Source organism: Ovis canadensis, chromosome 9 (assembly GCF_042477335.2).
Source record: "Ovis canadensis isolate MfBH-ARS-UI-01 breed Bighorn chromosome 9, ARS-UI_OviCan_v2, whole genome shotgun sequence".
NCBI classification, from domain to species: Eukaryota; Metazoa; Chordata; class Mammalia; order Artiodactyla; family Bovidae; genus Ovis; species Ovis canadensis.
In genome coordinates, this window is record NC_091253.1 from 64,962,064 (window position 1) to 64,976,644 (window position 14,581).

Below are 14,581 nucleotides of genomic sequence, written 5' to 3' on the forward strand. Positions count from 1 at the left end.
ATCTACAATCTATGCACAACAGACCTTTCAAATTTAGCAAATAAAGCAAAATATTTTGCTTTGATCCACCCATTGCACTCTAGTTTCCCCCCATAACTCATCCAGTTGTTCAGGCCAAAAATGTTAGATCCATCCTTAAACTCTCATTTTCCCACAATTCCTACATCCAGTCTATTAAGAATCCTCGTCAGCTCTGACTTGAAAATACATTCTGAATCTATCTACTTCTCATCTTACTATTGCCATCTTCACCTTACTCCAAGCCATCGCTACTAGCCTCATCTAATCCAGTAGGCAGCCTCTTCAACAATCTTCCTGCTTCCCCCTTTCGCCAATCCTTATAGTCTTTAACCAGTACAATAGCCAGAATAATCTTTAAAAAGCATAAATCATATCACATTATTTCTCAAAACCTGTTACCATGACTCTTAGAATAGAAACTTAACTATTTTTACCTGTTTACATGCTTTATTCAGTATTTCTCTTGCCCTCTCTTGTCTCACATAACCACACCCAGAATTTCTTTCTGCAATGGCCTTTCCAGTATCAGGGCTTTTGCACTTGCTATTCCCTAAAACCTGGAAGATTTTGAAAATTAGTAAGAATCCTCCTAACAGAGATCTTAGGTGGTGTTTACATTTCATTTTGTAGAGTTGTTTGGTAGAAGATACTTTTGGAAAAGATAGATACATTTTACTTTGGAGACTGTTCACACATGTAGCAGTTTACAGGTTGGTTAAGTAGCAAATGTGAATTGATAAAGCTAAAACAAAAAAGAACTGTAATTGATGAGACCTATGTGTTTCAAACCATGAACTTTGAGTGACTATACATAGTTTCAGTATCAATATTTAATTCATGAGAATTAACTAAAGTCTTTTCCAAATACCCATTACCCCCTACAGAACTTCTGAACAGATATCATGACAGGGTCCATGGATGTGAATTTTAGCGAGTACCTCAGTTGATTCTGTTGCAGATGGTATTCAGTCCTTTAAGAGAAACCAAGCTGGGGGCACAGCAGTAAAGAATAACCTGCCAATGCTGGAGACGCAGGTGTGAATATCCCCTTGAGGAGGAAATGGCAACCCGCTCCAATATTCTTGCCTGGGAAATCCCAAAGACAGAGAAGTCCGGCAGGCTTCAGTTCATGGGGTTGCAAAGAGTCGGGCACGACTTAGTGACTGTACAGCAGGCTGGTGTTTTTGCTGAGATATAAGGAGATCAGATATAAGATTCAGTACTAAGTATCATGCACCTCACCAGTGAGATGCAACTGAGCATCAAGTGGAGAAAGAGGATCAAATTATGTTTGATGAGGAACAGGATATTTAGATAATTACAAAGTAGTTTACCACAAAATTATTAATATTAAAGGAGAAAAAATAACTTTACAATGGAGAAGACTGTCTGATACCCCTTACTCAAATGAGTAAACTAATATTCCAGTAAGGTTACAAGTTAAAATTTGTCAAAATTGTTTGATAGGATGCAGTAAGAAGAACAAGAGCTTCACCACTGTGTTATTCCTGCTAATTACAGGAATGCTAATTACACATATCCTGAATCTAATGAGACAAATACAAACTGAATCCTACAAAATAACTGATTTATAGTTATTAAAATTTTCTAGTTAATGAATTTAGTGGAAGCCTGAGAAAATTTTCTAGATTAATACTAAAGAGACAGGTCAACTAAATGCAATATATGATTCTGGCCTGATCATTTTATTATGAATGGCTTGACTGGGACAACTGACAAAATGGAAAGGGGACTCAATATTAGCTAGCCATGTAGTAATGAGTCAGTGTTAATTTCCTAATTTTTATGACTATATTTGAATATATTGAATATATGTTTGTAGGAAATACTAGAGGATTGGGGGAGATTGTGTTGGCAGATATTCTCAAATGGTTTGGGAAATAAATTGTTTTTATTGTCATTTTAACTTCTATAATTTTTGAGATTGTTATAAAAATACAAAATAAGAGGAAAAGATCCCTAAGTTAGGTAATCTTCTTTTTCTTGGAGAATCGCAAAGTTAAAAACTCATTTATACCATTGTAAAAAATTGTGGTCAACTTTGCAGTCTATTTGTGTTGATTTATGTTATTAACAGCATAATGTCTTATTTTCTATTCAAGATTTTTAAGTTTTTCCCCCTAATTATGCATTTTGTTTTTCACTCTACCAGTGTCTATGAATTTGGTAAAGTTTTCAGTATCAAAATAAAATAAAGATTCATAGAAATGAAAATAAGTTCTTAGAGAAATTTATGAATGTCCACTTGCCTTTAGCAGTGGAGTAAATTGGCATGACATTTATAAGGGAAAGAAACTATACAGAGCACTCCTGTGCAGAAATTCAAAATGGTTGCATATGTTTATCCATTAAGAGGTCTATGATGAAACAGTAGCTATACGTTCAAACTTACATGAAACCTTTTAAATCACATTTCATATCAGTCCATGTAACTGGACAATTCAGGAAGTAAATTAAAACAATTCTTGCTTTCAATACTTTCTAAGGTCAACACTTAGAATAATGAAAAACTTATCTTTCACTCTAAGAAACCTGGGTGGTTATTAGTTAAAGCAGATGTGTTGTCCTATTGGCCTACACCTGGTTATAAATAGCAGTATGACTTGAGAACACCCTGGACACAGAGTTGACTCTCTAAATATAGCTTTGCTTTTCCACAAAGGCGTTTTACAAGAATGCTACCTTTGTGAAGGATACAGACACTAAAGTCAGTGACTTTTAGTCATAAAAAAGATTTGAAATATTTTCTTAGCCTGGGAACTCACATTTTAGAGGCATAGAAACTGAAGTCCAATGAAATTAAATATTTCGTCCGGCATCAAACAGCAGACAAGAAATAATGACAGCACTCAAGCCTCTATCTTCTGAATCCATCGAATGCAGCATATATGGTTTGCAATAACTGCTTATTTTCATTGCCCTCAACACCACATTCCTTCTGTGCCTTATCCCTCTTGCTTCTTTAAGAGGGATGATAATATTATCAGCAAGCTTTAGTTACAATTTTCTTTTAATTTTGTTATTTTGTAATTCATTTTTGAAAAATTGTATTTCTGTGTTAAAAATGTGTGAGGACAGTTTCCTTCATTCTTCAAACACCTCTCTCTGCATTTACCATCTTTTATTGTTAAATTATTGTGTAGCAGTAAGTAAAAAAACACATATAGTAGAGGAGATAAGTATCAGGCAATAAAGTGTGTGTGGAGAGGATGGGAGGCAGGGGGAGGTTAGAGCTGTCTTATTTTAAAGGGAGATGGAAAGAGGGGGAAGAGAAGAAAAATTAATTTGTTTGAAAAAAATATAATGGCAAGTTAGACAGTATCTAAACTTAATACAATATATTTTCCTTAATTTAAATCCCAGGTTAACTTCCATTGTTTGCATTGCCACCACAAGAAAATAAAGCAAAGAGATTTTTGTGTACCATAATTTTACATTAATTTCATAAAGATTTCTATAAGACTGTAAAAATTAATTAAAAAAACAGAAGTCTTATCTTTAACTTATTTTACCTGCTTCCTTGCACTTTAATAAGTTGGTAAATGACATTTAAATTCAATAGATATGATTAATTCTGTCCCACAGTTTTTAAATGTACTGGTGATTGTGTGAGTGTGTGTGTGTGTGTGTGTGTGTGCATGCATACCTTTACAGCCAGTAAAATTAAGTTCTTGATCAAATAATTACTATCATCTAGACTAAAATCAGATATGATAGAAGGGCCAGCCACTGGTAAGTTTAAAAGTCACCCTGGGTGATTAATACATGTGACAGGACTGGAGGTCTCTCTTTGGATGAAGCATTTAAATGCAAGTATAACTAAGCATAGCTCTAATTTCATTTCTGAAATCTGCTTTATTTAGAGTTCTTTGGCTTGTTCTGTTTCTATAGTCTTTGTTGTGCTATAAAAATATCAGAATTGTGAATTAATGAACTGATATGTAAAAGTGAAATACTGGAAGATAAGATAAACATGAAGTCCTCTAATTGTCATGCAAATCAGTTTGGTTGACACAAAATTGGAAATTAGATAAAGACATTACATGCATGCTAAGTCACTTCAGTCATGTCCAGCTCTTTGTGATCCTATGCACTGTAGCCTGCCAGGCTCCTCTGTGCATGGGATTTCCCAGGCAAGAATACTGGAATGGATTGCCATACCCTCCTTCAGGGGATCTTTCCAATCCAGGAATCGAACCCATATCTCCTGCGGCTCCCACATTGAAAGCAGAATCTTTACCCCTGAGCCACCAGGGAAGCCAAGAAAAAGACATTAATAAATCATAATGCTGAAATTAAAATCTTCTACTTATGTCAGTACAAAAGAAATCCTAATTTGTACCACAAGGTAATGAATTCAGTGCTTTTCATTTGTTAAATATGTGCCTAGTACCCTGCACTGTGCATATAAAATTTCGGAAATTTGGAGGACAAACAATAAAAACAGAAGCTCTCTACCCTCAAGTTATTTATACTGTAGTCAATTAAAGATCTCTACTTTGAGATTTTTTAAATTCTTCAGTTCATTGTAATATCTTCATCGGTTTTCTTTGTTAAAACCAATCTTTAGCACTTTAAATAGTTTCTTCAATATTCCTATTAATGAAATACAGTCATAATAGTAACTTCCAATGCTAATAATATAGTTGATAGGAGAAATACTCAAAATTGATTGGTAAGTGATTTTGATAATCTACAAAATGTCAAGAGGTTTCCCAGGTAATGACTTCTCTCCTATGCAAAAGTGCACGTATTTATCATCTAAGCTTATAAAAACTGTCTTTATTCATATACAAGTTTTACAACATTCTTTAATTCATATTTTAAGGTATTTTGTTCAGTTATCTCTCTGGAAACTTTATTTAGATACATTATATAACTATCAATATGTATTTTTCAATGGCTAGATAGAAAATGGCTTTTTTAACTGCTTAAATTTGTTTAATTTATATTGTCCTCCAGCATTTCATTTTCTCACTGAAGCCTATCCTACTGATTTCAAAATGCCTGAAAAATCTGAAAATCCCATTTAAAGTAAGTGTATGGAAAATTTTCAAGATAACATGTAATGATGATAGATAAGAAGAGTATTAAACATTGTGCTGAAGATCATTCCATTAATAAAGAGATTAATCAATAACCCTAACATTCAGACATATAATAAAAAGGAAAAACATTAATCATAATACTGAACAGTGACATTTTCAATAAAGGGAGCTATTGAATATTGTATAGGAAACTAGTATCTGCAAAGCAGATAAATTGGCAGTGATTATGCATATATTTAAAATATGTTGAAACACAGTCATAAAAACAGTTTTCTTTTTGGCAGAAAAGAGGCATATTGAAGTATTTAAGCACTACTTCAACTGGAATAGACAGACACTATGCAGAAAGTACATAATTGTTAAAGAGCAGATATTAGCATTTGTGTGAGTATGTGTGCTTTTAATTAATGCATTTTCATTCATTCAGAAAAGAAAAGAATGATACATTTATTTTAAATATGGCATTGTGATAAGCTGAAGTTCCATTCTTAGACTTTTACTGCTGTTCCTTTGTGTGTGTTCAACCACTCAGTCTTGTCTGACTCTTTGCAATCCTATGGACTGTAACTTACCAGGTCCTCAGTCTGTGGAATTTTCCAAGCAAGAATACTGGAGCAGGTTGCCATTTCCTACTCCAGGGGATCTTCTCCACCCAGGGATTGAACCCCTGTCCCTTGAGCCTCCTGCATTGACAGGCAGACTTAAGTATTCACCAAAGAATACTATACTGTCATTTATCAAATTAGAAATTTGGAAGCAATCCTAGGATTCTCATTATAGAGTCCCCTGCCTTCATGATCCCCACTCAGTAAGAATCCCTCACTTTCCTATATGGGAAAGCTCTCTCCAATGCACACCTGCTCTGTCACTTTCCAGGGCCAGCATCTCTGCCTCAGCATCCTAGTGAAGTCACTTCTATTTCAGTGTGTGTACGGCCATTTTTAAACCTTTCTCAGTCCAAGGTAATCGCACTGTTAGAAGCTTCACCCTAAATGTTATCAAATGAATTAAAATATGCTGGATAAAAACATGGTCCCAAAGGACAGATGCACCCCAGTATTCACTGTCACACTGTTTACAATAGCCAAGGCATGGAATCAACCTAAATGCCCATCGACAGAGGAATGGATAAGATATGATACACACACACACACATATATACACACAGTGGAATATTAGCCATTAAAAAGAATGAAATAATGCCATTAGCAGCAACATGGATAGATCTAGAGACTGTCATACTGAGTGAAGTAAGACAGAGAAGGAGCAATATGATACTCCTTAAAAGTGGAATCTAAAAAGAAATGATACAAATGAACTTTAAAAACATTAAGAGACTCACAGACTTAAGAGAATGAAATTATGGTTGCTGGGGGTGGGGTACTATATGGGGAAGGATAGTTAGGGAGTCTCCGATGGACATGTACACACTGCTGTATTTTAAATGGATAACCAGTGAGTACATACTGTATAGCCCATGGAACTCTGCTCAGGGTTATGAAGCGACCTGGGTGGGAGGAGAGTTTGCAGTAGAATGGATATATGTGTATGTATGGCTGAGTTCTTTCAGTGTTCACCCAAAACTATCACAACGTTGTTAATCTGCTATACTCCAATACAAACTAAAAATCATTCTTATTTATTCACTTCAGTTCAGTTCAGTTCAGTCGCTCAGTCACGTCCGACTCTTTGCGACCCCATGAATTGCAGCACACCAGGCCTCCCTGTCCATCACCAACTCCCGGAGTTCACACAGACTCACATCCATCGAGTCAGTGATGCCATCCAGCCATCTCATTCTCTGTCATCCCCTTCTCCTCCTGCCCCCAATCCCTCCCAGCATCAGAGTCTTTTCCAATGAGTCAACTCTTCACATGAGATGGCCAAAGTACTAGAGTTTCAGCTTTAGCATCATTCATTCCAAAGAACACCCAGGGCTGATCTCCTTTAGAACCGACTGGCTGGATCTCCTTGCAGTCCAAGGGACTCTCAGGAGTCTTCTTCAACACCACAGTTCAAAAGCATCAATTCTTCGGTGCTCAGCTTTCTTCACAGTCCAACTCTCACATCCATACATGACTACTGGAAAAACCATAGCCTTGACTAGACGGACCTTTGTTGGCAAAGTAATGTCTCTGCTTTTCAATATGCTATTTTTATTAAAGTTGACCAAATCCCACATTCAATATGATTATAGATAACTATATGAAAGTAACATTACCATTGATGAGTTGTAGTAATATTAGTTGGAAATATCAATTTAAAAAGTTTTTATCACAGTTTTGTAGATCTTTATTCATATTTCAGAGCCATTTTTCAGGTGTCAAGCAATTTTCTAAGTCCTTCTCAAACTCTTATTCCCTAGTGAATGTGCTTTTACTGTCACAACGCTGAATAGCTACAATGGCAAGATGTCTGAAGATAAAGACCATTACATGGATAGGTAGACCAGATATGTGGAAGTGGGAATGCAAAATGTTTGCAGAAAAAGTGTAGAAATCAAAAAATGAATCGCAGTGTCAATGAATATGAGTATCTGATGACAATATTAAAAAGTCGGGTTCTCTAGGGATGTCAATAAAATATCACCCTACATAGTAAGTCTCAACACAGTATGTGAACTGCTTACATATTTAAAATAAATGCTGATGGCAAGCTGTCAATAAAAAATTATGTTCCAAAATGAATGTTGGAAAATGTTGATTGGTTTTCTAACTGGTTACATCACCTATCAGTTTCCTAACAGTGTTTCTAAACCTTTATTATTATTCTATCTTTAAAACTGAGATAATGAGCATTCCTATTTGATATACTTGTTGATAAATGTATGTAATTCACATAAATGTCTTAGTGATCTTTCTGGCAAATACTTAATATTTTTGTTATTATTATTGATAAATAACTAGGAAACAATATCTGTTTTGTTATGGTCATAGTTACAGCTTGGAACAGAACAGACAATATTATTGAGATTGATTTGATCAGATGGAAAAGTTAATAATGAGTTATTTTGAGAAGAAATGTATTGATGTTCAAACATCCTTTCAAAAGCTAAATATTTATTTAATGTAGAAAAATAGTTTAATGAGAAGGTACAGATTTTAAAAGTATTTTTTCTCTTTGGATTCATAAAGAACCAGAAGAGGAGACTAAACAAAGGCTTTAGAGAGTATTATATAATAAAAAACAGCACCAGCACCAGGCTGTTGATGCTTTTTTGGTTTTGATGTTAATAACTCCAGGGCCCCATTCTGACATCAGTACTACCACTCACTGTGTAAGATACAGGCAAGCTGATTAACCTCTCTCTGCTTTAGTTTCTTCATCTGTAATGTACAAGTAATATTACTTATCACTTGCCAACCATCAGTACTTCTTCAGCTAATTGACTGTCTCATCAGGGATGTCTCAAAGATCAGCTAATAAATGATTTATAAACCTATTGAAATATTAAATGATGTCAAAAACCTTAACAAAAGGACAGAACAAATCATTCCATGCATTAATTTACTTAGTCACATATATTTTATATAAAATAATGTAAAAAGAAGTAGCCTTCCATAAATTGAAAATAGAATAGATTAGTTGGAATTCTGGAGTGCTTTTTTGCTGCTCTTATTTTTAAGAATCTTGTCATAATTAAGGATACACAGAAGAAAACGTGAATTAGAGGAAATAACAGTTCATCTCTCTACACTGAAGAAAGTATTGTGAGACAAGAAAATGAAATAAATATGAATAAAGAAATGTGCTTTCTGAGCTGCCTTTACCATTGTCAATGGTATAACCTTGACAAATTTACTTTAACAATTAAGATCTAGAGTAAGATAATTAAAAATAAATCTACAATATACTTTTGGCAGATATAAGAACAATATACTGAATCTTGTGCCAAGCATTCTGAGGGACTCAAAGGACTCAGAGTTCACAGAATATATAAGAAGAAGAGCACCATGAAGATAATTAATGCTTCCTTGTGTGTGTTATTACTTCAGTCCATAGTGCCAAATAGATATTATAATAAAATTATTCATTATATAATACCTGGAGATGGGGAGGTGGTATGGCTTATAAACTAGGTTTGAAAGATGAGGAGGATTTTGTCATTGGGAGAGAAGGTCACTCCAGCTTGAGAAGACCAATAAGAGAACACCAGAGATATTACACATGTTTACTGTGATCTAACTTTGTATGCTTGGGAGAGGTGGTATAGGAGAAAAAAGCAAGTAAATTAGGCTGGCTTCAAATTTAGAAGGCCATGCGAAAAACCTAAAATTATATTTTGTGGGTTCCTAGGAACCACTGAAGATTTTTGAGTATTTTATGTTTTAGAAAGTTAATTCTGGTGATAGTGTAAAGGGTAAGTTGGAGAAGAATAAGTTTAGATAACTAAGTAGTTAGCCTGTAATTGTAGTAGTTGAGAGAGAAGATAAAGGGAGTGACCAGAGAAAGAATGGAAATGAAGAATATTTAAGAAACATTGAATGGATAGAATTAAGGAGGTTTGAGAATTGATTGAGTGGGAAGAACTAGTGAGATGGAAGTTCAGTTCAATTCAGTCGCTCAGTCGTGTCCAACTCTTTGCAACCCCATGGACTGTAACCCACCAGGCTCCTCTCTGTGTGGAATTTTCTAAGCTAGAATACTGGAGTGGGTTGACATTCTCTTCTTCAGGGAATCTTCCCAACCCAGGGACTGAACCTGGATTTTCTGCATTGCAAGCAGATTCTTTACTGTCTGAGCCAAAATGATAAAGATAATAAATAGCTTTGGGAGTAGAGGTAGAGATGTAGCAAAGCAAGTCCATTTGAACTTAATGAATTTGGGTTTTTAAGGACATCCATAGGGAAATATCCAATAGGCAGTAAAAATTCCCAAGCTACGCTTCAAAAAAAAGTCTTGCCCCCAAATTATAGATTTCATAGCTATCTATACACAGTTGAAAATTAAGACAATTGGGACAAATGGAATTACCAAACACAATATAAAGAACACAAAAGAAAATAACTTCCCTGGTGGCTCAGACAGTAAAGCGTCTGCCTACAATGTGGGAGACCCAGGTTCAATCCCTGGGTTGGGAAGATCCCCTGGAGAAGGAAATGGCAACCCACTCCAGTACTCTTGCCTGGAAAAGCCCATGGACTGAGGAGCCTGGTAGGCTACAGTCCATGGGGTCGCAAAGAGTCAGACACAACTGGGTGACTTCACTTTCACTTAATAGATAAGGGAGGGAAAGAGCAAGAAGAAATATAAGGAGACTATGAGGGAATCAAGAGTACAATCAACCTAGATGTCCATCAGCAGATGAATGGATAAGAAAGCTGTGGTACACATACACAATGGAGTATTACTCAGCCGTTAAAAAGAATTCATTTGAATCAGTTCTGATGAGATGGATGAAACTGGAGCCGATTATACAGAGTGAAGTAAGCCAGAAAGAAAAACACCAATACAGTATACTAACACATATATATGGAATTTAGGAAGATGGCAATGACGACCCTGTATGCAAGACAAGGAAAGAGACACAGATGTGTATAACGGACTTTTGGACTCAGAGGGAGAGGGAGAGGGTGGGATGATTTGGGAGAATGACATTCTAACATGTATACTATCATGTGAATTGAATCGCCAGTCTATGTCTGACGCAGGATGCAGCATGCTTGGGGCTGGTGCATGGGGATGACCCAGAAAGATGTTATGGGGAGGGAGGTGGGAGGGGGGTTCATGTTTGGGAATGCATGTAAGAATTAAAGATTTTAAAATTTAAAAAAAAAAAAACTAAAAAAAAAAAAAAAAAAAAAATTAAAAAAAAAAAAAAAAAAAAAAAAGAGTACAATCACAATCAAAGCCAAGGGAGAAAGAGGTTTCAAGGAGAGAGGAATAACAACGTAAAATGTTATATGTAATTTAATATAGATGATTATTATGAAAAGCCCATTGAATTTTGTGGTTAATCTGTAATTTTGTGATTAGTTCTGGTAAATTGATAGATATGTAAGTTAAGCTTGAGAGGAATTAAAACAAAGCATTGTAAAGAAGAGATTCTCAACCCCTGGGCCACAGACTAGTAACAGTCTGTGACCTGGCTGGAACCAGGCTACACAGCCCCTCCCCAAGGCTCGTGTTACCAAAGTGACTGTAACCAAAACGAGATTATGGAGTAGACTGCACATAAGCAATATGCTTTAGGTATCACTGTCTGCTATCACCCCCAGATGGGACAGTCTACCTGTAGAAAAACAAGCTCAGGGCTACCACTGATTCTGCATTATGATGAGTTTTATAATTCCTGCATTCTGTATTACAATGTAATAATAATAGAAATAAAGTGCATAATAATTGTTATGCGCTTGAATCATCCGAAACCATCTCTCCCCCTAACCCCCACACTGGTCTGTGGAATAATTGTCTTCCACAAAAACAAAAAGGTGGTTGACTCATTGGAAAACTCTGATGCTGGGAGGGATTGGGGGCAGGAGGAGAAAGGGATGACAGAGGATGAGATGGCTGGATGGCATCACTGACTCGATGGACGCGAGTCTGAGTGAAGTCCGGGAGATGGTGATGGACAGGGAGGCCTGGTGTGCTGCGATTCATGGGGTCGCAAAGAGTCGGACACGACTGAGCGACTGAACTGAACTGAACTGAATGTAAAGGATGCGGGAAAATTAGTATATACCTCCTGTAAGTTTATGAATAAATGAAAGTAAAAGATGAGTGTTGTAAGAACATGAAGAGTTAAAAGATGAAATATATTGTATAACAGGTAAAATGTAAGCAATTTTATAGGCATTGGAGAAGGAGAGAAAAGGCAGGAGGGCACAGGAGGATTGAAGGAACAATAATAGGGGCACTCGTCGAGTATTCATGTTGGCAAATGGAGAAGGCAATGGCACCCCACTCCAGTACTCCTGTCTGGAAAATCCCATGGACGGAGGAGCCTGGTGGGCTGCAGTCCATGGGGTCGCTAGGAGTCGGACACGACTGAGCGACTTCGCTTTCACTTTTCACTTTCATGCATTAGAGAAGGAAATGGCAACCCACTCCAGTGTTCTTGCCTGGAGAATCCCAGGGACAGGGGAGCCTCGTGGGCTGCCGTCTCTGGGGTCGCACAGAGTTGGACACGACTGAAGTGACTTAGCAGCAGCAGCAGCAGCAGTCGAGTATTCGTGCTGGCAAAAGGACTCAGATAAAGAGATGGTAGTTGTGATGTGACGATATAGAAAGAGAAACTGAAGGAATTTATGGAGGATGACCTTGGCATTCTCCATAAAGTCAATAGGCAGGATTTTCTATGGAGGGTAGGAAGACAAAATTAGACTTAAGAAATGCAAAACAATAAATTGTTGTTTTTAGGGATGGTAAACAGGTCAGCTAGAAAGGAGCAAAGAAATTCATGAGTAGCTTTGAGGTCACTTGTTGCCTAATTAGATACTGTAAATGTTTCCTCAAGTAAGGCAGCCTGTGTTTCTGGCTTTGTAACATTTTTAGGCTCAGATTTCCCATTACAAAGTTTTGTTAGGTACTGTGGAAAGAAAACAAAAAGGATTTGAATCTGGCTAAAGGAAGAGAGAAGTTAAGTAATAATACAATGAACTAGGTCATGAATTTACAAAAACAATATGAAGATATGCCCACGTCATTTAAGGAAGTATATATATAATCTTAAATGAAGGCATAAGGATCACAATTATCACATGACTGGGAGATCAGAGATGATGAATAGAGAAAAACAGAATTATCGTTAGTATCAAATGTTGGAAATTCTTGAACTTGAGAATTTTTATTATACACTGAAGATCAGGGAAGATATAAAGAACTCCCCCTGACAAATGTAGATGGGTTATTTCTAGTAGTGTTATGAAAAAAGTTACTGTGAAAAACCGTCAAAGACTAGCTGTTTTTTCCTCATGTTAGGCAAAATTCATTCTGCCAATACTTTGTCATTAAAAAAAAAGTCAGTGCCTTGGATTTAGAACAAAAGAGGGTTTGATTTGACAGCATTAATATGTGTCGACATCATTGTGTGTTACAACTCAGTATACGAGATTGCTTTTTTAAAGTGTACTTTTGATAGGACACTATCCAAACTCTTATAACAATAAGGGTCCCATTATAGTAAATGGTTTTCCAGAGCATGCAGTATCATAATCTAGTGCAGGAATTATAATTGTGCTTTAGCAGAGGAAGACTTTTGTGGAAATTTTCAAATTGTTGCTATTAATAGAGTGCTGTTCTTGATTTCTTTACTGTCACTCACTCCAAAGTGTCACTGGGAAATAAACCAGTTCAAGAAAAAGGGGGAATTAAAGTAGGCTTAAGTTCTGGCACCCTGTTCTGAGCTCCTGAGACTTAGTTTGAAACCCTCTGATATGTGAGACTGGGGGGTTGTTTTTAGAAAAAGTTACTAGATTCTTTGTAAGCCTGAATTAGATAAATAAGTAATAACTTATACAGGAAAAGAAAAAAAGATAGTGCTTAGCATGGAAATAGCTGATATTTCCCAAATATTTTAGGAATCAAAAAACTTGCTTAATGAAGCTCTTTACTAAAGGATTCCCTTCTTCTGCAGTGTTGGTTGGACAGCTTTCTGTTACTGTGTAGATCAGCAGTACTCAAAATTTGGTCCCCCAACTCCTGCATGTCCCACAAACCCTTTCAGTCATTCCCTGAGATACTTCCACTGGATTCACAAGTTCAAAATAATTTTCATACTAATACTGATGATATTTGCCTCTTTCACTTAACTAACTGATGTTCGTTCGCAGTAATGGTGCAGAACCATAGTAGGGAAAACTGCTGATACCTTAGCATGAATCAAGTCAGCAGCGGCAAACTCTGCTAGTAAGCCTGGTATTCTTCACCACCACACACTCAAGAGTTAGTATTTTTAAAATGCAAGATTTACCTAAGAATGTACATGATCAAACAGTAAAGATATTTAATATATTAAAAATATATACAATCTTCACCCTTGAGTAGTCTATGTGATGAGCTGGTACATCACTAAAGAGGGTACCAACCGCATGGTTGTTTTACATATTTGTATGGCTGCTTGGGTCAAGAGCTGAATTTGCAACTTTTCTCATGAATCACCATTTTTACTTGAAAGACCTGACAAGCAACCTGTGGATTTTCAAACTTGGGTATTTGGCAGAGACTTTCTTGAAAATGAACAGAGTGAACTTGTCACTTCAAAAGAGGAAAAATCCAACTGTATCTGTTGCCAATGATAAAGGCTGAGCTTTCAAACAAAAATTACAATTTTAGAAAATGTGTTAGCTGCTTCTGTGAACTTGTCAGTTTCCCAATTCTTAAAAACTTATCTGATGAGATAGATGGCATTACTAACAAATGAAATATTGTATAATGATCTATGGTACCATTTGGAAATTTTGTGTAACCCAGTGAACCAATATTTTTCCAAATGATATTTTTTAAAACATATGTGGGATGATTTGGGAGAATGGCACTCTAACATGTATACT

General features: G+C 36.1%; 1 protein-coding gene across 6 annotated transcripts in view; it reads left to right on the forward strand.

The window, feature by feature from the left end:
* PKIA (cAMP-dependent protein kinase inhibitor alpha) overlaps window positions 1-14,581 on the forward strand; it is a 98,379-nt gene that overhangs the window by 69,349 nt on the left and 14,449 nt on the right. Inside the window, exon 3 of one of the 6 annotated variants that reach the window (XM_069601069.1) lies at window positions 5,005-5,076. The exons of the other annotated variants lie outside the window; for them this stretch is intronic. The gene's annotated coding sequence lies outside the window, so the exon portion shown is untranslated. The remainder of the gene's footprint in view (window positions 1-5,004; window positions 5,077-14,581) is intronic. 6 annotated transcript variants of the gene reach the window in all.